The sequence below is a fragment of the Coloeus monedula genome, assembly GCF_965178545.1.
Source record: "Coloeus monedula genome assembly, chromosome: 1".
Classification (NCBI taxonomy): domain Eukaryota; kingdom Metazoa; phylum Chordata; class Aves; order Passeriformes; family Corvidae; genus Coloeus; species Coloeus monedula.
Genome location: NC_138781.1, coordinates 116,205,318 through 116,233,078, shown reverse-complemented (window position 1 = coordinate 116,233,078; position 27,761 = coordinate 116,205,318). Strand labels below are relative to the sequence as shown.

Here is a 27,761-nt window from a genome sequence, read left to right as displayed (position 1 = left end):
GATGCTCAACAAAGGGAGGACGGGGTTCCGCATGACCGAGGGAAGGGTGTATTTTGTGACACTTTCTGGGGTCGCAGGAGCCCCTCAGCACTCCGTTCGATGCGCTAGGGTAGCGTGGCATCCCCGGCAGGCGCTGGCGCTGCGGGCTGGGCGCAGGTCTGACAGCGGGAGAGCTATTATGCTTGGTGGTGGTAGGAGCGACAGATTTTCCTATTTAAGAAGATGGGGACTGTTGGTTGCAAGTAGGTTTTGCCTATTGAACTCTCTTAATGTATCATTATTCTTACTTCTTATGCGCTGGGTCACGCAAGCTAAGCTTCTTTTGTCTGTGCGTGGGGCGGGTGTGGAGGGGGAGCCGAGAAAGGAAACCCGGCAATTAAAAATATTCCTGCCTGGGCATTTGGCTTGGATGAGCAATACTCTCCTTTTTTATTTTCTTTCTTGGAGTGGCGGCTTATCTGGACCTAACGGGAAGGTTGCTGGGTGGCGCAGCAAAGGGGGCTTCTTGGAAAGTATTCTGGGTTGGGTTGTGACGTAGGCTGCCGGGGAAATCTGCCTCTCTTTGCCTTGCTGAAGTCATAAACCTGGGCATTCCCAGGGGCTGGCTTGTATTTGCCCCCTTGTCATCAGCGCTGTCATGGCTGTGAGGAGGCAGAAGTGGGAAATTAATTTTAAGGAGATCTTTAATATGAAGATTGAAAGTAAAAGAGAAGCTCTGGACAGAGTTTTTTCCCTCTCTGTGGTTTTTATAAACTGAAGTGTTCCACGTCTGCCTATAGATTCAGATGATTTGGCAGATCTCTGTTTCACTGTTAGAAGATTGATTGCTCGTCTCTGAGCCCAGAGAGTACCATAGATACAATTTATAACAAAAAGGTTGCCTAAAGCAGAAGTCTCCAATTAGCTTGGTATTTTTAAATATCGCTTCTGCTCACTGAAATAATTATTTTGAAGGGCCAGTGGGAAGATTGTTTATTCCCAAGACTATCCTTTTCACTGCAGGTTCAAAACTGTAAGCAAATTCAGTATTTTTTAAAATGACATTGACTGTGCTACTAAATAAACAGGATAACCTTAATTTTACATGATGGAATTTAAAAATTAAGTGCTTTTCTGGTCCTCTGAAACACAAGACTCAGTGATCATCAGCTTGTTTATTTGTCTCATCTTTGTTAGGCCATGAAAGCCTGGAGTCCCACCTTCCATCCTGGTTCCTATTTTAAGAACACAGAATCAATTTTTGTTTTTATTTTTTCCCACAAGGGATTTCAGTGAGAGTTCAAGCATCCTGCAGGTCTTATCGTTGTACATTTGTGGGAATCACACCCTTGGCTGTGAATGTCTTTGTATGTCCATATACGTGTATTTATATTCCTATAGGAGTAACTCTCTTCAGACAGCTAAAGCAACCAAGCAGGAATTCTAATAAAATTAGGATTGCTAATGAAATCAAGAAAGGAAAAGTTAGCATGACCTATCTGTAAGCAATTCCTGAATATCTCTATATAACCTGAGCAATGACTTATAGACCTTTTCAGAAGAGGTCCTTTATGTAGGTACAATTTCCTCCCTCTGGCCAAGAGAAATTTGTTGTTGTCCAGCATAAAAGGGAAAGGGTGATGCTCGGCAACATTCAGCTCGGAAAAACAAATGCCAGCCCCTCCTGACCCCATGAGTCTGGTGTGACTATCCCACCACAAAAGGCAGAGGAGTATTTAAGCAGGCCTGCAGGGTGGCAGTGGTTTGTATGAGCTACTGCCAGGGCCAGGGCAGTGCCTGCCGGGCACTGAAGGCTCAGAAAGAACATGTTTGACAGAAGAGGGATGCAGCCCCTGGCCCAGAGAAAGTCAATGGCAAAGCTCCTATTGACTTCAAGAGGCCTAGAATTTCACCCAGATGGGAATGATAAGTTACAGGGAAAAAAATCGGATTTTCATCAGACAGTAATTGTTGGTAAGCCTTAAAAGCCCATTTTCTCATTTATTTATCTCTTAATTATTAATCTGTGATCATTTAGAAACATCCCCACTGTTTTTGGTTGTTTCTTCTCCCCTCTCTCATGGTTGTCCCATACATTTGGGCCTGTCCAGTCCTCAGAGAGAGCCCCAAATGGTAGCAGAGCCCCAATCTGTGAGGCTCTCCCTCTTGTCCATCACTTGATCTCACCATAGGTAAAAGTAATTTCAATTTAAAATTAATCACTGCTGGCAGCATGAGCACTCCCTGTGCATAACAGGATGGATGAAATTACGAGTTGGACTCTACAGTCACAAGCTGGTGAAAAATAAGCAAATATTCAAATACTTTGTTAGGAATTATTCTCTCCTTGAAGCTTTAAGATTTGCTGCTCAGCTTTGCTGTCAGCCAGAGAGATTTGCTCCTGATGGTGCTGTAATCCACTGCTGCTGGTAATTAGACATCATTACTGCTGCGTTAAAGGGAAAGAGAGAAGGAGAGAGGACAGGCTGGGGCTAATTAACTACTTGATTCTAATGAAAGAAAGAGAGCCTGATAGCAACTGGGAGGTTGCACCGGAACAGGCTAGATGTACAACACAGACTTAATTGAAGCAGGGTGTCTTGCAGTCTCACAGTAGCTCAGGCTTGGTCTACTTTCATATTCTGTGGGCAGTAGTGCACAAGGTATTATTCTGTTTTTCCCTTGCCTGGTTGATAAGTAGCTCAAAATCACAGGCCTGTCTTCAGTACCAAGTTTAAGCATGCCAGCAAGGAGAATGCATAGATGATTATGTGTTGGCTTATTCTATTTTACGGGTATGGTCTCCTCAAGAGCAACAGGAACAAATCAATTTCTGAATGTTCACATCCTTCTGTGGCCTAGGAGATGCACTTTTGGTCACCAGGCAACAACATTCCCTGCAAAACAGCCATTTTAGGTCCAGAATGGGGCAACAGACACTAAGGTATTCCTGTATGCTTAAGGTATTCCTGTGTGCAACCTAGCAAGTATTTCACTTCTGCAACTTTTCAGATTGTTTCTGCTACCATTGCAGGTTTTCTTTCATTAAGCCCAAGCTGCACTTTATGAAAGCAGTGAAATTAAGCCTAGCCTAGACACACTGTATAAACAAAACAGGTTAGGCCAACAGATATGCCAAATGGTTGACAATGTCGACTTTTAATAGTTGGTACACACCAACATAAGGAGGTGTGGAACTAGTATCTCTAGTAAGGTACCCTTTCTAACTGTATACATGATTTTTATGGTGTATTTTAAAAATTTATTTTCTGCATATTTTCTTTAGCTGGAGCTATTTATTGATTGGCAACTTGAAAACAAATTTCTCCTCACCACTCTCCTATCTCCGTGTGTAAACACAAATATGGACCGTAAAAATTAGTCTTGATTTAAAAAGAAGTTATAAGGTAATGGCTTGAGCTGTATCAGTAGACTTTAAGCAGAATTTTCCATTAAAAAAGAAGGGCCAAGATGACTGCAGGATAGCTCTCAAATATAGAATTTACACAGTATTAGCAAACTCAAAGGCCAAGTTCAGATTACTTTTATGTCATTACTAATTTGAAATGACTCCATTGATTTTAATGATACCACAGACCTAATGTATGAATTTTCCTCCGCTTTCTTTTATATTTTCCAACTAAATGCAGAGAATGAACTTTCATTCTGAAACCAAATTTTGTTTAGCTTAAATCTTTAGATGCTCCAGGAGGATCTCGTCCTTAAGGATAGCTGCTAGCAGACCAGCAAGGCTTTCTGCAGGTGCAGGGTTGTACTACTGAACCTGATTACAGGATTTAAGGCTTACAATTATAGACCAGTCAGCTCTAAGGAACAGTCTATATCCCAACCCACCTCTTCTTCTGTTGGACATGAAGAACAGGAGATAGATATATGAGTTTATGTTCCTTTTGATTTTATATAAATTACTTTGTTTTTGAACAATAGAAAAAACAGATTACAACATAAATGGATTGTAGGTCAAAATTTATTGCTTTGAATTATCTTACATTTTAAATTGTTCATTATTTTAGGGAATTTTGTAGCAGTTTGAAAATAAGCATCTTTTTCTTGCGTTTCTCCCCATTTTTGTAAGCATCAATATAAAAAAAAAAGTATAAAAGTGTTTTTCAAATGTATATTGGTAGCTCTGTAGCCTACTGAACTGCCAGCACATAATGGCAGTAAGCACCGCAGAAAGGTGATGCTGAGGGTGAGCTGTAATTTATCCCAAGGTACGATGCTGCGGGAGTTTTACAGTCCCATTAAATGCACCTTCCAGGCTCAGGAGTGGCATTCAGACCCTGCCATATCCGCCCTGTTTTAAGTGCCTACCACATTTTCCTTAACCCCTGTTCAGGTCTGCAGAGCTCTGTCTCCTCCCTTTACCCGCAGCCTCTGCCCTGCTGTTTGCAGACCTCCCGATTGGAGTCAGTGAGGAGGGATGCTGGTGAATCAGAGAGACAGTGCTGGAAAATGGTCACAGCAGATGGAACAAAACCGGTTTAGTTGGCAACTCTTAATGCAGGCATTCAGGGGAGTGTTCATGAATAAAGAGAATAACTCTGTCCTGGAATTTAAAAATGTTAAAGCGCCCATATGTAAGATGCCATCTCCACATGCACGTGTGAGAGAGGGAAAGGGACAGGAGGAGCTGAGATTTCTTAGTAACAATGTTGAGTTAGAATTGTCAAAGAAAAATGAACCAAGGAGAGCAGATTTTTAAAAACTGAGTGTTTTAAGGTTAGAAAATGTTGACATGAGTTTAGAAACATGAAATAGGGTGTAGCAGTGTACAAACAAAACTAGTACTGATGCATCCATCCCATATATACACACGTAGTGAGAGACAGGATGGCAAGTTCAGTGCTACCACCTGGGCAAAGGCCAGACATGCAGCTCAAAAGCCCAAATCTTTCCAGTGATCAGAAATAAAACCTCACAGTTTGATTTTCATGCTTCTGTGAACCTTTGCTGAGACAACTGAGGTGATAGTGAACTCGTTTCTTCATTCTTACCCTGAGTCTCTTGTCAGTGAAGCTGCACTGGATTTGGTCATGATGCAGGGACTGCTGCTCAGATGCTCCCTGATTTTCTTTGGATGTACTGAGTGCTGTTTCTGTGGCTACACAGCTATGTGATCAGTGGGAAATAAGCTGGAAGCTTATTGCTAAAATCAGCTAATAGGTGTCAGTACAGCATGATGGGACTTCTTCTGATCTTTTTCCAGAGAAACTTTCTTTCCCTATCCTCTGGGGTGATCACCATTGCTGTTGTTCAACTCTAGGCTGAAAGGAGACAGGATCTGGGGACACTACACAGAGAGACTGCAGGTAAAGAGGGCTTCCCGTGAACATGAGCCCCTGGGCAAAGAAGGCTAGTGCCAGTGCTGGACAAATGTGAGAGTTAATGATTCAAATTTCATTTTACACTACAAAAATAAATTAAAATTGGCTGACACTGAACTGTGAGTTTTGGTCTGCTGTTGAAAGAAGACAGCTGTTAGGTTTGGTCTGAAGGAAGCTATTTGGGTCCCAATCCTTCCCCGTTACGCAGGATACACCTGTTGAGAGTTTGCTGGTAAAAGAGGAACAAAATAAGCAGGGCGTATAAATGAGGTACATGTGGAGAAAGATCATGAGACAGCGTGGCAGGAAACACACTCTCCAGGAGGGAGGATCATACCAGATTCTGCAGCCTCCCATGCATCACAGAGCATCACAGGCATCTTCTGTTCCTTGTTGAGTAGGTTGACTGGTCAACACCGTCTCCAAAATTAGTAGAGCTTTACAGGATGTAAAAGATGTTTTTGTCTTGTATATGTCATTTTAAACCTGCCAGAAGCCTCTCTGACTTTAGAAAACTCAGGCACTATTAGTTGGTGCAATGAGAGTTGTTTCCATTGTCCTGCAAGAGCACTGAAAGTGATCCTGCAGCTTGCTTAAATTACCCTTTTGTTCTCTTTAAACAGATGAGTCTCAACACTTTACAGTTCCAATAGCAAGGTATTTTTTAATGGTTTATTAACATACAATATCCAGGTAGGCACTGTCAATATATAGGAAAGACATGCTACAGGTTATGCCATTGAGCATTTTTTCAGATGCACATGGATTTTCTTAGCAATGATCAACTTTGTCACAGATAGTTGTACAGGCTTCTAACTGCTTATTCAATAACTCTGCAAGCTGCAAAACTTGACAGTAACTGTGTGCATCTGCTGAGATTATAGCCTAGTTGTTGAAATTGAAATGGGGTGTTTGAAACATTTTCTTGTATATGTGGATACTCTTCAACTTAAGGGGCTATCTGTAGCGAACAGTTTACTTAATAAAACTGATCTATGGTAGAGTTAACCTCAAGGAGAGACTTTTTTTGGAAACAAATATTCTGTATAGACTTGGAAGGACAATGTTTATCAAATGACCTACTTCTGCATAGGATGAAACTCATTCAACCTTTTTTACTTGAGAACCTGTAATTAAACTCCTTAGGGAAACGAGAGGTTTTATGTATTATATTGATAGTAAGGTCTGTGTGTCTGAAGATTTTGTACATTTTGTTACCCCAGAGATTTTAATACAAGATATGAATGCTACAATGTTTTAACTGTACTTAGAGAAAATTTAGGTGGTGGGATTATTCGCCCTTAAATGACTTACGACTCTAACTCACTGTACAACTTTTAAATGAGTATGACTTGTGACTGCTCTTTTTGTTGCCTCTGGACCTATACATACCACTACTACTACTGCCAGGTGGAGTTTGTAGAAAACTTTTGTTCAAGGCAGATCCAGAGCTGAAATAGCTGCCCAGTCATGACCTATCTGTAGAGTAAAGCAGCATTGTGCTGGTATATGGGGAATCACATTTAGGAACGGTCTTTCACTACCCTGAGCTGATAGAAGATGAGTAACAGGCAAGTCATTACACAAGTGATTAGATACAATAAGAGAAGAACAGCTAAGGCATGGCCAGAGGTTTCAGCAGGCAGGAAAGATGAGGACTAAAAACACGTTTCACAAAACTTTATTTTTCAGTGTGTATCTTCTCTGATGTGGGTGATAAAGAAGTATCTATCCTGGGTTTGCATTTTTTCAGGTGATAAAACTGAAGAATGGACAGAAATAGAGAAATAAAAAAGAGGGGATATTAAATTGCAGTGCATCACTGGGACTTACACAAATTCAAAACCACTAAAGAACTTAAGAATGAAGTAACTAAAATACTAGTAAATATACTATTTGCCCCTCTATATGGCAATGATTTTGCAGTATGGACAAAAATGTACTAGAAAGGGAAAAAACAGGGTAGTAAATACAGCTCATAGAAATAACAGACTAGTGGATCATATGTCAACACTAGGAAAAAAAATCAGTAAGAATCATTAAAAATGATATTAAGTGTAAATATGAACTGTACCTGGTTGGTAGAACTAGTTTGCATTTTGTGACAGTTAATTAATGTTCTTCTAGCTTGTGTTCAAGAATCCTTCAAAAATTTTCAGGTGAAAACTTTGTTTCTTGCTTCCTTCTGAAATGAAACCTATTTGATACAGACTTTATTAAAGCAGGGTTGCAACTTTGGCTATGATGGCAAATTAAAACTGATGAAGAATTGGGAAACCATAGCAAGTGTTTGAGAGCTATACAGTGCAGTCCAATGTGTGTATATACACACATTTGTATATACGTATACATATATACACCTAAAACTCAGGGAGGTGAAGGGTTTTCAACACTGTATACAAAAAAGTAAATTAATTAGGTTAAGTCAAAGAAGAATTGGGAGGTAAAATAGAAGTATCATAACAAAAGGGAAAAAGAGAGAAATCATGGCAGGCAGAACAGACCATTGCCAGATAATTTACATTTTATGCTATCATGATATTAGCTTTTTGAGAGGAAAGGAGGAATTCAAGCTTTTCAATCACATCTAAAATGTATGGAATTAGTGTAATATCTCAAGGGAAATATTTAGGAATGGTTTCAAACAAATCAATAAGTGTATCCAAAATGAGCATGGCAGGTATAACAAAAATTGGCATTAGGAAGAGTATAGAGAATAACATTGAAAACTTATTATTTTCATCAATTAAGTGGTATGTCCTTGCCTTTAATAGCATGCTTAGTGTATTTATCTCATCTCTAAAAGGTTGCAGAATATGAAATGTCCATGGAAGGTAACTAAGCTTATCAAAGAAAAAGGGTACTTGCATGAGAAGTAGTTTTAAATGGTTATATCATCCAAAAAGATAAACATTAAGAGAAAAAATGCACAGCAGAAAACAGACATGTAAAGAGGTAGAAAGAAAGTGAGAGAAACAGTGTGGTGTAAATACTGGTGAACAGCAGAGAAAATTCAGTCGCCACCCTTTTAAATTCTATTTCATCTCCTAAGGCTCTTTTGACAACTATCTCAGAAGGTAAATTCAAAGCTAGGCCATTTTTATAAACCAAAGTGTTGGGAATGGAAAGCCTGTCCTGCTGCCCCTAGAGAAACCCTGACTGATTAATCCAAAATTTCTTCCAAGGATTTTACAGGAGCTCTGTGGCTCTCATAAGGATGTAGTATGCTCTTTATGTCAGTTCAGCTTTGCTGGCTGGAGCAGAAGTGAGGACAAGGTCATGTTCATGCCCTTCCTGCTCTGTGCCACTGGGAATGAGGGCATTGGTGTGATGGCATGAACTCGCTGCCTGGCTCTCACCTGGTGTCCTGCAGCACCTCCCCAGGTGCTGTCCCACAGAGCCTATTATCAGGATTAGTCATGTTCCAGCCCATCCAGTCAACACAAGGAAGGACTTGTGGGGCACAGTAAAATCCCAGCATCTTCCCATTGCCTTCCACTTTGTACTGAATTTTAACACTGCTGGTAGTCTCAGCCTTCATGCTCTTGTTTCCTGAATAGCTTAATAAGTTTTAAGTGTGTCTTCTTAGGTTGGCTGAAGCTATAGCAGGGGAAAATAAATCGGTCACTATTGCACAAGGCACAGTATTTTGTTTAGGAATTTGTTTATTTACTAATTACTGAGCTCTGAAACATCTTTTGCAGACTCCCTTGCAGACTGGTACTAGATGGTTTGTTGGTCAGCTGGACTGTAGCAGTTTCTGTGGCTCGTTGCTGTGGTGATATCACTAGTCTGGAGGAAGGAGGGAGACCATCCCTGAGGTCCAGCATTACCCTGTGTGGACCAGTGCATGAGATTATTGTGGTTTACATAGAATGTTTCCAATCAAATACCTCTGGTTTACAATTTACTGCACTTGTGGTGAGAAGGGATGTGCTGTTTTCACCTCCATATTTTTGTCTACCTGTGTCAGCTTTTTGTGTGTGCGTATTTGTCACAACTATTACCAAACTCTTACTATGGTGGGAAGAAAAGAAAAAAGACCAGAATTGTTAGAGAATTACTGTCCAGTATGAGAGGAAATTAGCTCCTTCAAATGATGACAATTTCTGAAAGACTTTGCTTTTTGGCCAATGGGACCAGGAAGTATGGCACATATATAATTAAATGACTTGTCCCATTGCATTTCTCAAGAAACAGCAGTGGAAATGAAAAAAGGATGTAACTTGTTCCTTCCTCCCTTAATCTAGACATAGTCATAGGGGGTTTTTTATGACATCTTTTGATAACCTTTATATTTTTATATTCTGAGAGTTCAGTAAAGCCCCCTGGCTATGTTTGCTGTAATACTGAAGTATTTCATTTCTACTGAGCAAACAGTCAGCATTCTTTTAATGAGTGCTATATTTGAATGCCAGGCATCCATCTAAAACCTGTAGTTCAGGCAAGATCTCATCTATTTATCCCTTTTTGTCTCAATTTGGGCTTATCCAACAAGGAAATGGCATAGTAAATTTTGTATGAATGAGCAGCAAAAACCAGAATTCTCAAGAAGGTGTTTATTGTAAACTTCTTCCACATTGACCCTGTGTTTTTTAGAAAACTTACACAAATCCTCTGCCACGTGTTACCAATGTAGAAGGCCTCGTTATCATTATTTTGGTGTAACTGAGAGTTGAACTGGCATATAGGGAGCTTTCAAACAGTTAAATTTGCACCTAAGCAAATAATAAAGCAATACAAATAAAGCTAGGTTTAGAAGTGAATAAAGCTAGTTAAAAGAAGACTTTTTTTTTTCTTTTTCAATAGCCCCTCTATATAGCAAATTTCACTATTATTCTCTTCATCCCAATTTTGGCAAGATACATCAGACTTTGAGGAAATTGTGGAACTGAAAATATGGTTTTAGCTGTATTTGTAACTGAATCTTACATTTTCAGCTGTAACCAAAAGGATGGCTTTCAAAAGCTGAGTAGGAAAAAGCATTCCTAAATAGGAGAAAGCAGGTCAAATTTTATTAATAAGTAGAACATTTCAATTAATAGAATTTTAATGAACTATGTATTTTTCTGCTACTTATCAGTGAACTTCAATGAATTTATAGGTAATTACAAGATTTCTTCTTTAATAAATTTAATTTTAATGGATGTAAAGTCAGGAAAATTTTCATATATACAGACTTCAAAAAATTCAAGATATTTGCATTATCATTCTTGCTGTAATTTAAAAGCAGGCAAATAAGTAAAGTACAATATAGATGATTAAGTGATACTATTTTAAAGTAAATTAGTACCATGCCTAAAAGAGCCAAAGAGTGAACCAACAGACCGACAAAAAGCTGAAAAACTGCAGCTGAAGGAAGCTGGAAGGAGTTAAGCCAGTGACGTTTGTGAGGCTTTGAAGGACCAGTCCTGTCATCCTAAATCGTGCTGGGTGAAATCCCCTCCTGGGATAGGACCAGCAGAAGGTCTGCAAATCATTTTTTTTAAAGTTTTTGGCACAAAGGTTATGCTCCTGTTTTGAAGACATAATGCAGCCCCTGGCTGATGCTTGGGCTTTGCGATGGACAGTGCCTGAGGGAGGAGTCCGCCCACAAACCACTGCCCTGGGCACTCAATGTCCTGATCAGTTGGTATTGGTTGACTGAGTAGCAATGACTGAACCCTCAGTAGGATACATTTAGATAATTTTTTTTCTATTAGTGAAGAAAAATTTATCTGTAAGTGCTCTCTGGTTTTGCCAAGGTAAATTCCAGTGTGCTAGAGACTGGTGCTTAACATATAGAGGTTTATAAAATGTATAAAAATACCTAGAAAGGTTCAGTAACAGCAAGGCCAAATTCAGCTGTAAAGTAACACCAGGGGCCACCCTGTTCCCACCTCTTTGGTTTTAATCTTCTGCAACACTGGAGTTACACTCAATGCAATGCACTGTGCAGACAGCTCTCTGTTGTAGAAATCCCCAGATTCTGATTGTTCAAGGAGAAATAAAACAGACCAGAGAATGATCTTGATTTCAAACTTTTAAGCTGTCTGTATACTTAAGTCAAATGAAAGAGCATCTCTCACCAAGTAAACACACCCAACACATATACTCACCCTCAATTACACCATTGAGGTTGTTAGTTTACTTGTTTAAAAGTAATTTCCCTTTTCCATGGATATTGCATTAGGACATCTGCTATGAGGAGAATTCAGATCTCTTCCCCTTTTTCCTGTCTCTTTGAACTATATTTTCATTAGAGCAATCCTGCTTCTAATAAGAGTGGAAGGAAAGTGAGATGAGAGAACAAATGGAGTGAAGTGTTAAAGCCAATCAAGTATAAACAAACTTTGGCTTAATAGCTTCCTATGAGCTGATCCTTAAAGCAAGAAAGTCAGCCTTGGGAGAGATGGAGGCTGAGAAAAGTAAAGTAAGCCTGGAGAACACACATTACACATTTCACAGTAATAATAATAATAAAAAAATAAAGCAGCCAAAAGAAGACAGATGCTTTCTGTTAACTGGATAATAAAACTACTTCTGATCTTCAAAAGTAGTGTTTAAGCAGCTAGGCATACCTGTCAGCTACCTATAAGCACAGAACAACCTTAAGATATTAACTGCATAACAAAACTGCCTGGAAAATGTGAGAAAGATAAAACACACTTTTTTTTGGGGGGGGGGGATGAGAAGGTCAGGGGGAAGCATTTTCTAAGGGAAATTTGTTGTCAGCAGAATTTCGGATAAATGTCTTTTCCCAACTATTTATTACAAATTGGAGTTTATTAGTCAACATTTAGTTCAATGAGTATCACAGCATAATGTAGCAAAAAAGTAGCTAAGCAGAATGTTGCTGGACACTAAAAAGCTCGTAGTTACACAAATATGCAAATAGTTAATATAGGTGCTAGATACACCCTGCTCTTTGAATTTGGACATGTTTGCCATTGTGTCATAGCCCCAATACCTGTCTGACGTCCACAGTGCTACACGTTTTCCTCAATCCTCGTAATTTGTCTTTATTGCTGCAGTTTATTATTTACTAACAGGCAGAGACCATTTTCTCCCCTATGTTGCCTTTATTTCCAGACCTCAAGGCCTGCTGTTTGTCATTTTGAATTCCAATCCAACAGCAGGTGTCAAGATTCAGATGTATATTATCTATGGGCAGGAGGATCAGCCCGTTTATGTGGCATCCGCTGAACCGAACCACTCCCTGTGCTGGCTGCATTTTAATATTTTTAATCTTGCTTTGGAAGGCATGCTATTTTGGTGAGCAACCAAATGCATTCAAAGCTGCACACAAGAGGAGATCTACAAATGGGTTTCTAAATCTAGGCTTCTATAAAATTAAAAAGCCAAACCAAAACAAAAAGCCACTTAAACACACGTAACTGGAGAATCTATTAGGTCCAGTCCACCCACAACCATCTGGAGCACTAAGTTATCTGTTGGATTTATCCAAACAAAACTTTGGACAAAACATGAGCAGAAATGAGGTGAATAAGTTGAGCTGAAGTAATTTTTACATTAATCTTTTAAAATGTCCAAGGCCAAGAAGGCCAATTTTAAGAATTGCTGAATTATATTACCATAATAATGTGAAATAGACCATTTTAAAGGCAAAAAGCTGTTTCCACTGAAGTCAGTAGCAAAATCTCACTGACTACAATAGTAGTGGGATTGGCCTGCGAAGTAGCAAACCATGCTTTAAAAAAATCAATACTTCAATTTTACAAGGTAATACGGATAACAGTATAGTTGCCTATTATCAGACCCCACACTCTGTGGATTTTATCTCTCTAATAATGGCAAGGTTTAGCACCTATCTTATGAATCATTGAGAGGAAAGACACAAGCCATTTCAAAGCATTTCCCCTGCCCCAGCCGAGAAAGCTCTCCAGAGGCAGGATGCGCTGCACCGAGCGTGCCTCCATCAGCGCCGTGCAGCAAGGATTACTCTGAAATGAATGGCTGCCTCGCTCGGAAAGAAAAAATAGCATTAATCGCTGTGGATCTCGGTGTAGCGTTTGATGCCCAGGGCTTCCACTCCAGCCCTTCGTATGTGCCAACCACAGACAGAGATGCCCCGAAGTGGGTCAGGCTGTCGTCTCAAACCCCACCGATAAAAAAACCACAAGCGACTTTTTTTTTATTTCGTATTTTCCTTTTCACGTTTCAAGCATTGCCGCGTTGTGATCCAAAATAGTGCTCTGTCCCATACGTTCATCTTTACGCCGAGGATACACACAGATCTTAACAGGTCTAGAGATAGACTTTGGGGAAGGGGGTTGAATTTTCCCTCTCTGGCCGCAGCAGGGCAGCCAGACCGCCGTGTGTTTATCCCCTCGAGTCCCCACCGCGGGGTCGCGGGGGTCCCTCCGCCGCGGGGCTCTCCGTGCGCCCCCGCCCGCCTGTGCCGGGAGCGGGGTGTCCCCCCGCGCCCCGGGTGCGGGCGGAGGCGCGGTGACCGTGACTCCATCGGACATAATGAGCGCGGCGGCTCGGCAGACATGTCCCTCACCCCTCCCCCTGCAGCCATATGGTGCCGTAAACAGCCGTGCGGGCACGGGGTTTTGTTGTTGTTGTGTGCGTGTCCCCCGCCCCTTCTCCCCGCGGGTGTCCCCAGGGTGCGGCCGGGGCTCCCCAGCGCCTCTCCCCGGGCGCGCCTCGCCGGGGACGGGACGGGGAACGGGGGCGGCTGCGGAGGGACCATCTGCCGGGGCCACCCCTCGGGGACCCGCGGCCCGGGGTCCTCCTGGGGAAGCAGCGCGGCCGCGACGCCAGCTGGGTGCGGGGGCTGTCCCGAGGGCCGCACAGCCCTCTCCCCGCTCCCAGCCCGGTGCCGGCTCCATTAATTGATTCAGGGCTCGGGCTCGCATTCAGGGCACGGGGGAGGGGGAGCGGGGAGAGGGTGCGGCTGTGCCGCCATCGCCTCCCCCCGCCTGTTCCTATGGAAACAGTGCAATACCTCCGGGACACACACACATACACGCACACACCCCCGCTCCTCGCTCCCACTCGCGGGCGGGGGGGCCCGGCCGGGCCCGGCCACCGCGCCCTCGGCAGCGCCGTTCCCATGGCGACGGGCTGCGGCAGCACCTGTGCGGCCGCCGCCGCCCCCTCGGCCCCGCTGCCCCCGCGCCTGCCGCATCCCGGGCGGAGCGCCTGTGCCAGCCCTCCGGGGAAAGGGCTGCGGGTGGCTGGGGCGAGGCGGGATTTTGTAAATCCGCGGTGGGCACGGACAGCCCCTGCGCAGCCCTCAGCCTGCACCCAGTGCGGGCAGGGCGTACTGGGAGCTAAAATAAAACATCGTCTCCGGTGTGTTTTCAGCGCAGTGAATGCCCCGTGCCTGCCCGGTGTGGTGGTTGCTGCAGGCACGGGCAGCATTACGCTGGAGATGGGTGGGTGATAGAATCTTGGAATGTTAAGGATTGGAAGGGAACCTAAAGATCATCTACTCCCAACACCCCCTGCATGGGCAGGAACATCTCCCACTAGTCCAGGTTGCTCAAGGCCTTATCCAACCTGGCTTTGAACACTGCCAGGGTTGGGGCATCCCCAAACTTCCTGGGCAGCCTGTTCCATTGTCTCACCACTCTGACAGTAAAGAATTTCTTGCTAATACCTGACCTAAATTTCCCCTCGTTCAATTTGTACCCATTACTCCTTGTCTTGTCACTACAGTTCCTGATGAAGAGTGCCTCTCCAGCTTCCCTGTAGGCTCCCTTCAGATTCTGTGAGGTCTCCATGCAACCTTCTCTTCTCCAGGCTGAGCAGCCCCAACTTCCTCAGCCTGCCTTTGTAGGGGAGGTGCTCCAGTCCCCTCTTACCAACTTCACAGCCCTCCTCTGGACTTGCTTGTGATGCCCACCTCTGTCTGAGGAGCTGTGTGGGCAAACATGGATGGGTTTCAGTGCTAGCCAGCCCTGTTCCCGTGTTCCTGTGGATGGGTGCTGGTGTGCGTGTGCAGTGATAGAGCTGGTACCTATTTCATCGGGGCTGTCCTGGACACCTGCAGTGCACTTGCACCATGGCTGTGTAGCCTGCAGACAGCACAGGCCCCGGGAACCATCGGTTTGACTTAAGGAAGCCCTTGACTTCGGAAACAAGCACCAGATTTCCTAAGAAAATTCACCGTGATGCCACACAAGACCCTGCTGGCAGGGCTGCACAGCATCATGGCAGCTACAAATACTTGCTGTAGATAGTGATGTGTCGTGGTTGGTGTGACTTGAGGTGCAGTGAGTGGAAATAAAACCTTGTGCCACTGTCACTGCTGGTGTTCACTGATGCTTTCTGCTTTTTCCAGAACCCAGTACTTGAGACATGTCTTGATACCAGCCTGGTGCTCTCTTACCATGTGCAGGTGGCTGTATGGTGTGTAGCATATTACATAGTTACACCTCTTCCTGAAAAGTAGTGTTGCTCCATTTTTGGCCCTCGAGGTATTACACTGGCTGTTGTTACAGGCAGTAAAAACATTTGCATATGGTTATGATAGGAAAACATGGACTTGGGCCTCTGACATGCAAATATTAATATGATATACTTTGAAGCCAGGTCTGTTTCTCTGAGGAAGACTTGTGAGTCCCCTCTGCCATGTAGCTGATGGGACAGCCCAGAAACTGGGGAGAGTGCGTAGAGAGGAGGAATGTCTTTAGCCCTAATTACTAGTGATGTAAAAGTTAAAAGCTAAGGCATCATTCAAAGAGGTTTCTCTTTTAACCATAACAAGAGAAAACTATTTTTTATCAGCTTCACTAAATGCTGGATTATGTGGCATAGAACACAGCTGGAGGACTCATTTTCTCTTTCATAGAATGCTTCTGGGATCTAAAAAGTTAGTAAAATATCTGATCAATAATACTATCACACATGAAAATAAAAATTTAATTCTTTCATGAAAAGCTAACCACAAAACTGAATCTGTATCCTAAAGATGTCAATGTCAAAAAAGATCAGGACTCTTTCTTTTTCTTTATAGATATTAAAATATCGCAAAAATGGAGTCTTATCAACTGTTACAATTTCATTGTGAGTTCCACAGTGTTTGTAATTTTTTTTCTTTAAAAATCCCATCTCTAGTCAAATGCTCAGGAAAATTCTACTTTTGTATTAAAAACACCCCTCACACAAAAATGCTGTAGCAGTCCCCACAGCTATGTAGAAGAGATTGTCTTAGCAACAACTCCCTGTCAGTTCTCAAAATCTCTCAAGGACCATGGATATTTCATTATCAGCCTTTTTACTGATGAGTATATAAAATGTGGGTGGTTAGTGTGGTTCTAGAGACTGTTGATTTACTAACCATGAATGGTCTTGCAGGCCCATGTTTGGGAATTTCCACTTTAAACTGCAAATGTCCCAAGTGAACCCTGTAGACTTAGAAACCAGGAAATTAAAAAAAAAAAGCAGTTTTTTTTTCCTAAATTGTAAGATTTTTCAGGCCAATTAAGTGATTTTCCATACCCTATTTCATTAATTCAAATATCAGTTAAGTAATTATCCTTAAAACAAAGTGAAAAAATGAAGGATATAATTTGAGCAGAATCCTTTCAACATAATGCCTAGTAAGCTCTTTGAAAAAAATTCAGAAGGTGCTCAAAATAACAAAACCAGACAAATTTAATTATAGAGATAGGAACACTGAATACATCTCAAATTATATAAAGCTCAGCCTCATAATAGGGGAGTCTAGAAGCTTCAGTTTCTGAAGTTTACAAATCAGATTGTGAAAGCTTAATATGAAAAAAAAACTGTGTGAGTATGCTGCACCATAAAGCAAGATCTGGAGAAGGAGAGCATTCTAGCAAACTTGCCAAAGACCCTGTTTCCCAGGTCCCATCTCACCTGGAGACATTCCTTCTGCTGCAACAGAGCAGCACAGGAGGATCAAAAGTGAAAGCAACATCAATGCCATTATTTTTTGGCCTCTTAAAAGTAATAGGTTGACTTCTGTGGGACCAAAAATGCAAAATAAATTGCTATAGTAAGTACAGCAACAATAACTCACAAGAATTAATTCAGAGAATTGCTATAGCTTGAGTTATACATAGCATCAGTTGAGTGGATCACATCACCACCCCCAGTTTGACCAGCAGGCTGAGGGAAATGACTCCACCCCTCTACTCTGCTCTTGTGAGACCCCGCCTGGAGGGCTGTGTCCCGGACTGCAGTCCTCAGCACAGAAAAGACATGGATCTGTTGTAGTGGGTCCAGAGGAGGGACACGAAGATGACTGGGGGGCTGGAGCACTTCTCCTACAAAGACAGGCTGAGAGAGTTGGGGTTGTTCAGCCTGGAAAAGAGAAAGCTCCAGGGAGTTGCAGCCTTTCAGTACTTGAAGGGTGCTGAGAGGAAAGATGGACAAAGAGTTTTCACTGAAGCCTGTTGTGACAGAACAAGGAGTAATCATTTTAAACTGAAAAGGTAGATTTAGACTGGACAGAAGGAAGAGATTTTTTACAATGAGGTGTGAGGCACTGGAACAGGTTGCCCAGGGCAGTGTGAGTGTCCCGTCCCCAGAAGTGTTCAGGGACAGGTTGTATGAGGGTTTGAGCAACTTGATCTGGTAGAAGGTATCCCTGTCCATGGAAGGGGGGTTGGAATTAGAGTATCTTTAAGGTCCCTTCCAACACAAATCATTCTGTTGTTCTATGATTCTGTCTCTGTAACTCATGATGCTCTGTACAACAGGTCTGGGAAGGATGGAAGCAAACAATAGGATGCTCAACTGTACACTGTTGTCGTAACAGATTTTTTTTATTTCAGTGAATATGCAGGCTGAAACATACACTGAATGGAGGAGGAATGCCTATAAGCTATGAGCAGAAACAAGGAGACAAAATAAATAAAGGGGGAGAAAAAAGGGAGCATCTAAACAGAAAATCTAGTAGGAAAAAATGAAATGGAGCAATGCTTTTTGCATCAACATCCAAAACCTGAGTGAGATACAAAAAGATTTTTTTGGGGTATCATCAGAAATCCTAAAATGTATTTGTCAAAACTAAATCGAGGAAAAAAGTATTCCTGACCCCCGGGGGAGAGTGTAATGATGGCATTGTGTTGTGAAGTCCTATCAGGTGGCAGGTTACTGTTAAAAATGACTGAACAAGATGGGAAATGGGCAGTAGTGGGGAATAGATAGATGGGATAAAACCCCAGATACAGAATGAAACCCCATCCTAAACTCACTGTATCAGCTGGTGACAGCTACCTCAAAGGTCTGTTCATTTTTCCTAGGCTACATTTAGCAGCTTGCCATGCCAGTAAAATACAGTTGAATCAAATTGAATTTAATTTCATGTACACCCCTACATGAAAAACAAGCACACATATTTACCAGATGTGCAGCTGTGCCTGTCGTCTCCCCAGAAAACAAATTTCAGGATACATGCAGAATACCCCCAATGAAAAGTTATGCTAGAAATTATTTGATTTGATGGGAAATTACTGTGTCATTTCCTTTTTAAGGCTGTAGCACACAAAATACAGTGCCATAATAGGCTATTTGCACAGAACAGAACAGGGCTTGCCTGTATGGTCTTTTTAAATCTTCTTGGTGATCCATGCTGGTTTGGCAGTTGTAGACATACAATTTTGAATTTAGAGTTTTCCTTCAACTGGCCTTGTATGTGGTTTGGGTGGCAGATGCGATTTGTCAATAAAGTAATAACATATTTCTCTTAGAGCAGGCAAGGCTTAAATGATGTAGATGAAGTACAGACTCAGTCCTCATAGCTGACTCTGTTGGTGCAAGTGCATCAAAGCCTTTTCAGTCATTTTGGAGTGAGTGGCTGCTATGAAGTGCAAGTAAATGAGTGGGTGCAATATATTTACGAAGAGAGACGTGACACAAGAATTTCTACTACACTGGTGTCCTTGGTTTTACTGAATGTTTCACAAAACATGTGATCTCCTGCAGTGTGTCTTGGGAAATGTAGTCCAGGAAGACTGAAAACTAACATAAGGAAATGGCAAAAGTTTGAGACAACCAAATTGCAGCTTCTTGTAGGTATAGCAGTATATCAGAAGATGCAGTTTAATGTTGAATTGATGCATAAAGGAAAAAAAAATGCATTTGAAAATTCAGTCCTTGTTAATGTTTTGTTCAGCGGAATAAATATGTTGCTGTTCATGTTGTCAGCAAGATGAAAACAGATGTTGGCTTTCCTTGTGAGATAAATTTGAAGCTTTATAACCTTAGCCTCTGATGTGTATGTGAGACTGTGATCTCTGCACTTGCTGAGGAACGAAAAGTGATGCTGATGTGTCCCTAGTCCTTTGCAGGCAGAGCATCATTTTGGAGAGAATAGGACAATTTGGAAGATTGAGCCATAGTTTATTAAAATCAATGTTACCCTGAGATTAGCTCTGTTGGTTAGAGCATGCTGTTAATATCTCCAGGGTTGTGGGTGTGATTCCTGTAGGGGCCATTCACTTTAGAGTTGAACTTGATGATCCTTGTGGGTGCCTTCCAACTCAGAATATTCTGTGATTCCTCCGTGGGATTTTAAATTATGCTATTATTTGTGAAGAAAGAATGTGCTGAGCGCCTTGCAAGGGAAGCTATTTTTGGTAGGAGATGAAATTGGGCTCCTGGAATTGGGAGATAAGCTGGAAACAAGGCAGTGACATGACAAAGCCTTAGGGAGATGATCACCTATTTCTCACTGCCACCAAGAGGCCCTTGCTAACTCCTTCTTAGCAGATATGATCTAGTGTGACAGAGGAACTTTATTCTCCAATGAGTCCTAGAGAGGGTTAGTGTCGTGCCTATGTTCCAAGTGAACAGAACTAAGAAACAGCAACACAGCAGTCTGCAAAGCTTTTGTGGCAGGCCCTTGGCACAGGCTCAGCCAAAGTTTCTGTGTTTACCTCTACCAGTCTGTAAAATAGTGTCTCAGAGGCAGTGATGAAACCTGTCTCAGATGAGTCATTTATGAGAAGACAAGAAAGTACATCATGAGCAAGAGAAGACAGTCCCTTTTTCTGTCGGGGTGGACTAAGCGACCGTCTGATTTTTCTTTCATCTCTCCCTGATTTTCTATGGTACTTTCAAGTACTATCAAGAGATCCCATATGACATTGCAAGCTAAACTGTTGATTACAACCAGCTCTGGGTTGGATGGCACATCCGTCAGTCAAGCTGTACACATCATGTGAATGTCATGAGAGGAAGAGAACTTTATTGTTATTACTGAAGGCATCCAAGTGCTGTGTCCCATTAACTTAATGCAGCCAGTATACACAGAGAAGTGAGAAAATGCCCAGGTCACTTAATCCTGGTGTATTACAGTTTTGCTACAGTTTCAACACAGTAGTTTAAACTAAGATATTGGGAGATCGATCACCAAATTCTCGGGAACTTCATGAATAGTATAATCATCATACTGTGTTTAATATGTAATTGAATTCTAATCCTGTGTTTCAGCTCTTCTTCCTGTTCTTACAAACAGCTGAGAAACATAAACTTTATTCTTTTTATAGAAAGAGAGAAAGTTTAAGTAAGGATACATGTTCACAGAGAATTGTTAATATAGTGTTTGGTTCATGTTTTGAGCACAGAATTGTGCTATTAATTACAAAGAAGCTTTGTATAGTTTGCATATTAACCATTGTAGGTGTGACAAAATAAGCCTGAATTTTATTAGACAGAACAGACTATTTCATCTGCATCTTTCCTTTTCTTTCATCAGCTGTACTATATGTATCCTTATATGATAGGATATTATATCAAATATGTATTATATGTATTTACATGCAAAGCAATAATGTTTGGTAGTAAATTCATGGGCGTGCCTGGATTAAGGCAGAGACTGGCAAACATCTCATTAATAAGGAGTCTTCAACTTGCAAATACTCTGATTTCCTGTCTTTTATAATGCATAACATGTTGAACAAATCTGGTTACCTACTTATTCAAAACACCAGTTTTTGCAGTACTGTTGAGGCAATAATGGTCCCCTTCATTATTTCGCTGTTCCTTTAATTCTGTTAGAAAAAGAATTGGGCTGGTGGGCAGCATCATTAGTGATCAGAAGTGGGATGTACCTCTTATCTACACTAAAAAAATATTAGGTAGGTAATATTTATAAAAAATGAGGAAGCCGAATTTACTCAATATAACAGCATTTGCAAAGTCAGTGTTGTAGTTACCATTGTTTTGAACTGTTTGCTACTCAGGCGTGCTCCTAATTTTATGCAGGAAAAGTTCTGAGTAAAATTTGTATAACTGAATATCTAACCTCTTTCTACATTGTCCATTTCAGTTTCAGAGCAACATAATAAAGGAAAATGGTTCCATTTACTCTCCCATTTAATAACTGATGGTAGATGTGCATATAAGATAAGACTGCAAAACATTTTAAAGAAAATTCACACAGAGGATTTTAGATACAGGCTTTTGAAGAAGGCCACTGCTATACAGTAAAGGTCTGAACGAGGGACACACAAACATGAAGTCATGGAATTTCAATCCCAGTGGCACAACTGACACAGATTTTGATTTCCAGCCCTCTGATGAGTGTTGGTGGCTGAGCATGCCTGAGAGAACATGCACACAGTCCCTGTGGAAATTGTTAGCCATGAATCTGTTTAAGACCTGGAAAAAGTGTTTGGACTGCATAAGGAGCTGCAGATGGAATGAGAGAGGAGCAAGGGGGAGAAAAACTGAAAGGAGCTGGGAAAAGGCGTTTTATCTTACTGTTTTTGTAGAAGAACCAATGTCACTCCCACAAACATTTAAGTAGAGTATTCTTGCTGCTTTAAGAAAGGCAAGAAAGACTTTGGTTCATAAAGTGCTTATTGCAAGTTTGATATATCTTGTTTAGAGAAAAACTGAGTTAACTGAGTCTTCAAAGATGTTCAGGGGACTGTTTGAGGTCATTGTGTCCTTGTAGTGCGTAACCCTACGGGCCAAATAGAGTTTAGTGGGCTTTCATGAAGGCCCATCATATGTAACATTAGCAAGTGTTTTCTGTTACACCAACAGCTTCAATGTAATATCTGATACAGGAGAGTTTTCCTTCTAAAGGACATTACTAAAAGGATTCGCCAGGGCTCCCTTTCTCAATCAGCGCCACCATTTTTCTCCAAGATTCTTTTTATATCTATTCCATTTACATCAGTGTAACAAAAATTAGTTGGCAAGGTGAAACTGTAGATCAGTGTTGAAAATTTCTCCTAAGCAAAGTCTGGCTAATATTGACTTCAGTGTACAGTAGCAGCATGTTTGTGCTGAATGGTGGTATGAACTCCCCATCTGCAGATGTCAGCTTCCGAACTATCACGCTGGTCAGGACTGAACATATGGTGGAGTAGTGTTTTTCAAAACTTGGTTCTGCTGGCAAGGATTGGCCTCTTCATGCTGTAGACTTTGTTTATGGTTGAGGAAGGGAGGAAGAAGAAAAGGAAAAAAAGTGGTGTAAATAATCTGACTATCTGCAACAGTGCTTCCTCACAGAAACACAAGATTTTTGCATCTGGCACTTGTTCTTGCCTAGGTTACCCAGGAGAGAAAAGTGTCACAGGAGTGAAAAAAGTGATAGAATTGGGGAAATGTAATTTAATTAAAGGAAAACTCGACAAGAAAGTTATTGAAGAGCATCACATGAGCCTGCTGGGGTAATTTCATAAAACCTGATCTGTGCACACACACATACAAATATTAACAAAACTAATAAAAAAAGATGAATATTCGTTATTTACCAATTAATTTAGTTTGATGATATTTTTGAGGGTACTAGCCCTCCCTCCGGTCTGAGGGAGGATGAAAAAACTTCTGTTTTTTTCCTGTCTTTTTGGAAGGATAATGTTTACACCCCTCCATGATGAATTTTCCTGAAGAACATGGTTAGATATTTGGCTTATGGCATTGCTGGCTACACCAAAAACTTATTGCAAATCTCTGACATGATACTTACTACTTTTGTCTCAAACCTGGTAGAGAGATTGTGTATCCAATGTTTTGCCTGATTTTTCTGGGTACTGTGCTGCTTCGTCTAAGAACAGACCCTAATCCCTACGGTTCCTACTTTGCTTATGTTTGTACGTCCTCAGGGCTGGCACACCCCTGCTGCTGCTGAGACCCATGCAGGTGGAAGTCAGTGATCCTGCCTTCTGCTTGTTCTGATATGACTGCTGAGTCCCCAGTGGCCTCTGTCCCTGGTCAGGTAACATTACCTGTGCAATTACAGAGAGCCCCTTCATAATCCTTGCTCATTTGTCCTTGCAGAAGTCTAGAGGGATCTCCATTAGAGGCTGTTAATTTGTACTCCAGGAATGTTTTGTCTGGGAAGTACCTCTTTGCTCCCTGCAAGAAGCAGCTTTTATCCAGTGTGGGAAGTATGTTGGTAATGTGGTCAGAGAACCAGTGGAACACGCGTGGAACATGGGTGCCCTGGAGACTCCTGTCCCCTTTGGCACTGGAGCTGGGGACAGTTGTCATTATTCTGCACTTGGCCTTGCAGGTGAGGCTGCTGCACCTGTGCTTAGGCAGCCTCAGCACCAGAGCTTTGTACGGATTCATACCATAAGTTGCCTGTACAGCACCAGTGCAGCTTAAAATCTGATCCCCAGTGTCTTTACTGATGATGCTAATGAGGTTACCAATTAATGGCACCTAATGGGCTGTTGTAGCAGTGGTTTTGGTGATGGAGACAGCTGTCCTCTGGGAGCTGTGCTGAGACCATGAACTGATTTTGTATAAGCAAGTGAACAGCTGTTGCAGAGACATCAGTGGGAGCGATTAGGTCACACGTTTAATCTCCGTGCCACCCCAAGGCTGTTCCTTGCCATAGGCAACAGGTGAAAGGAGGAAGCCACTTTAAGGGACAAAAGCCTTTGCTGGAGTTGCACGCAGAGACCTAGACACAAAAACACTCTTTCCCATCAGAAGTCCTCTGATTTATCCTCTTTCCCTGACTTTTTGAAATATTTTACCAATTAACTAGGGTTTTGAAGCAATTTTTTTATTTAGACGTTTTGTCACTGAGCAGTGTTGATCTGTGGTGTGGTATGCTCTTGGCCCTTTACTGAAGTATGTAACACTTGGCACTTGCATTTCACATTATGTATTAAAAAAGTTCTGTCTGCCAACAGCCTTGCATCAGAGGCTTATGAGTATTTGGAACATAATTTAAAAAAATATATATTTAATATATTTAATTTCACAGGCAGCACTTTGGGGTAATGAGTTCTTATTATTTAAGCTTCCCTTTAGTGTTAGGTTACTTTTGGTGTACAGTAGTTGCATTTCATCAGTCTGAAAAAAGGTGGCATTATAGATCTACATTGCATTCTCCTAGTGCTTGAATACCTGTAAAGTATAGCACACTTTAAATTATAATTGAGCAATTGTTCATTTCTGGAGCATGACAGGAATGTTAAGAGTTAACATTTAATTAGTAGCTTGCCCATTTCTTTTTGCTGAGCTGATGACAATACCAGATCCCATAATTTAGGAAAAAGCCCCAAACATACTAAGCAGGCCCACACTAGGATTCACACCTATTCATTTTAAAATCCCCTACAGTCAAAAATATTTGAGGAGAATAACTTGGTTTATCCTTGTACCCTTATTTGGGAAAAGCAAATTTTTCATGCTCAGAAGAGATACAAAGAACTGTCTATCCTGAGACTAAAATAAAACTAAGTTTTGTATTATAATTGCTACTAACTTTTGGAAACAATGTTTCATGGAAATCACTGTACAGTGTGCTGATCTGTTGGAGTGGGAAGTTGAAGTCCCCTCCCTTTAAAACACTCACCAGGAGTAGCTGACCCTTCCAGATTAGCTGTGAGATTGAAAAGGCAGTTCCCCTACCAAGCATTTAGCTTGGCATTGCAGTCTTCTCTGGAAAAGTCCTGGAGTAACTGCTTACAGCTTGGCAGATATAATTATCAGATAAAATGTGTGAAGAGTAGGAAGATGAAAAAAGACAATGTCATTTCAGTATTAATACACTTAGTGGACACTTGTGCTTCAGTGAGTTGTTATCCTTCAATTTTTTTACTTAGTCTGATGGTGTGTTTACAGTTTTTTCAACAGCTGAAGGAATCTGTACACAGAAAGATTTCCTTCAGCCTCAGAATATCTGTACCTTCTTTGAAACTTTTTTAGTGTCTTAAGAGAAATCTTATAGTTATCTTAATATTTACCTCTATGTTCAGTTTTACTTTCAGTAAAAGAATAAAATGTTACTTTAATGGAATGAATTTTCACACACTTTCATCTTGTTTCGTGGTAGAACTGAAATGATGATAGCTTTTTAAGCTTAAAAACTGCAATTTCTTAGAATACACAGGATTACAGAAAATTCTGGTAGAAGGTCCTAGTACCTAGATGGATCCCTTAATGAGTTATGAAGAAGGAATACATGCATTAAAACTTTGGTCACGAATGTGACTTTAAACAAAAAACTTCAGTTAGATTTGTCTGTGTTAAACTTTTCTCTGTTCAGTTACCCTTGATGTCCAAGCTAGGTTTATTAGCTCTCAGCTGCTTACCAAACAGGGAGTTTGAAGAGGGCAAGTGGAGTGTGCTGGATGTTCCCAGAACTGTCATGAATATATTCGAAAAAAATAGACTTCAAAGTCAAAACTTAATTCTTTCTAATAGAATACTAACCCATTAGAAAAGAGACAGCATCCTTCAGGGAACAGGAAATAATACAATCTGGTTATCAAAAAAAGAAACAGTTACTGCTTCTCTTTTGAAATATAAGCTTCAGAAAAAACTCTTCAAACTTCCTATGATCAGAAATTATTTTTGAGACAATTTTTCAAAATTAAGAATTCATAGGTAAATTATAGTTAAGTTCAAGTTAATTAAAAAATGTAATTCAAGAAATTGCTTTCTTTTTTCAATTTGCAGATTTTTTTTTATTACTATTATTATAAATTGACCATAAGTTTTCAGCTTTGAAATGCAAACTGCCACTTCCCTGCAGGTGTTACATGTGCTCTTCCTCTCTTTCTGTCCAATTCTAACTTTGGTTTGATTGGAATTGTCACATATATTTCACTCAATATGATGCATGTAGTGCCTGGGTTGCTTTTTCCTGTACTAAATACACCAACTCTATAAACAGGGAGTAGGCAGAATAGAGTATTAATTTGCTTTCTCTGTCAAAAAATTAAAGAAAAAAGGCCAGCTGAAATCAGACTGCATGTAATGATGGAAGCATCATCTGTTGTTTTAACAGGCTAAGTAGGCAGGAGTTTGCTAGAGAGGGAGGAATGTAGAAGGAGTAATATGGCAAATATGGTCTCTGTTTCAGAATAAGTCTTTGTTCAGCTCCTTTCTGATCTCCTGAGTCACACCGGGGCCATGTGTGTCCCTGAGCGAGACAGTTAAGTATCTTTGTCATCGGTTTGGGTAATGTTCATCACAACATGTGCGTGTGTGAAAAATCCTATTTTGTTGTCTTATTAAGGAAGTCATGGCTGCATTTGCACTGGCATTTTCGTTTGGAAGATGAGTGTGTCTTTGAAACAAAGCTCTGGACCGTGCTTGCTGGGCTTAGTTTCACAGTGCGATATTTTTTCAGTGTATAAACAGATTCCTTCCAGTGAAAGAAAAGTGGCGTTTGATAGACAGGAACGTACTGGGTTGTGACCACAAGTGTGTGTCCATTGCAGAGGTCCAGGTCAGAGATAGCCTGAAATACTTATGGTGTGGCATGAGCTCCTTGGTATCAAGTGCTTTGCTCCACAGATGTGCTGCTCCTGCGGTGCCCCGCTTGCTGATGGAGATACAGCTCGTGGTGCTTGGTTAGCCTGCTGCTACAGACTTCACAAACAGTGAAGTGTGACCCAGCTTCTGACCCGCTTTTGTTCAGAAGGTTTGTGTAAATGTTTAAACATCAAAGGAAAAAAATAATCAGGTGTTAGTGTGCTGAGGGAAAAGGGTATTCAGACCTCAGTTAAGAGGCTAGTCTTAGCTGTGAAGAGTGAACTGCAACCAGAGTTCTGCCTGTCCTGTGTTCCTCACTGAGGTCTCCTGCCATTCCTTCAAGGCTCTGAGTGCAGGCATCTTTTTGAAATTACCTCTGGTTTCCCATGTCCGTGCTTGTTTTTGGTAGGAAGTGCAAGAGTCAGTACATGCACTCCATGTTTTATTTCAAATCTCTTCTGCACTCTTACAGAGGATGATAGTCTGCCTTTCGCAGAATCACAGGGTGGGTCAGGATGGCAGGGATGACTGTGGCCATCTGGGCCAACCTCCCTGCTCAAGCAGGATCATCCTAGAGCACATGGCACAGGATTGCATCCAGACAGTTCTTGAGTATCTCCAGTGAGGGAGACTCCCCAGCCTCTCTGAGCAACCTGTTCCAGTGCACAGTCACTGCACAGTAAAGAAGTTCCTCCTCATATTCAGGTGGAACTTCCTGTGCATCAGTTTCTGCCTGTTGCCATCCATACACACTTCTGAACAAAGATGAGAAAG

At 41.3% G+C, this 27,761-nt stretch overlaps 1 protein-coding gene across 3 annotated transcripts in view; it reads left to right on the top strand.

Moving 5' to 3' along the window:
- The window catches only part of NOL4 (nucleolar protein 4), a gene marked incomplete at both ends in the record, with an annotated part of 189,620 nt that overhangs the window by 882 nt on the left and 160,977 nt on the right, over positions 1 to 27,761 (top strand). The gene's annotated exons all lie outside the window — the stretch shown is intronic.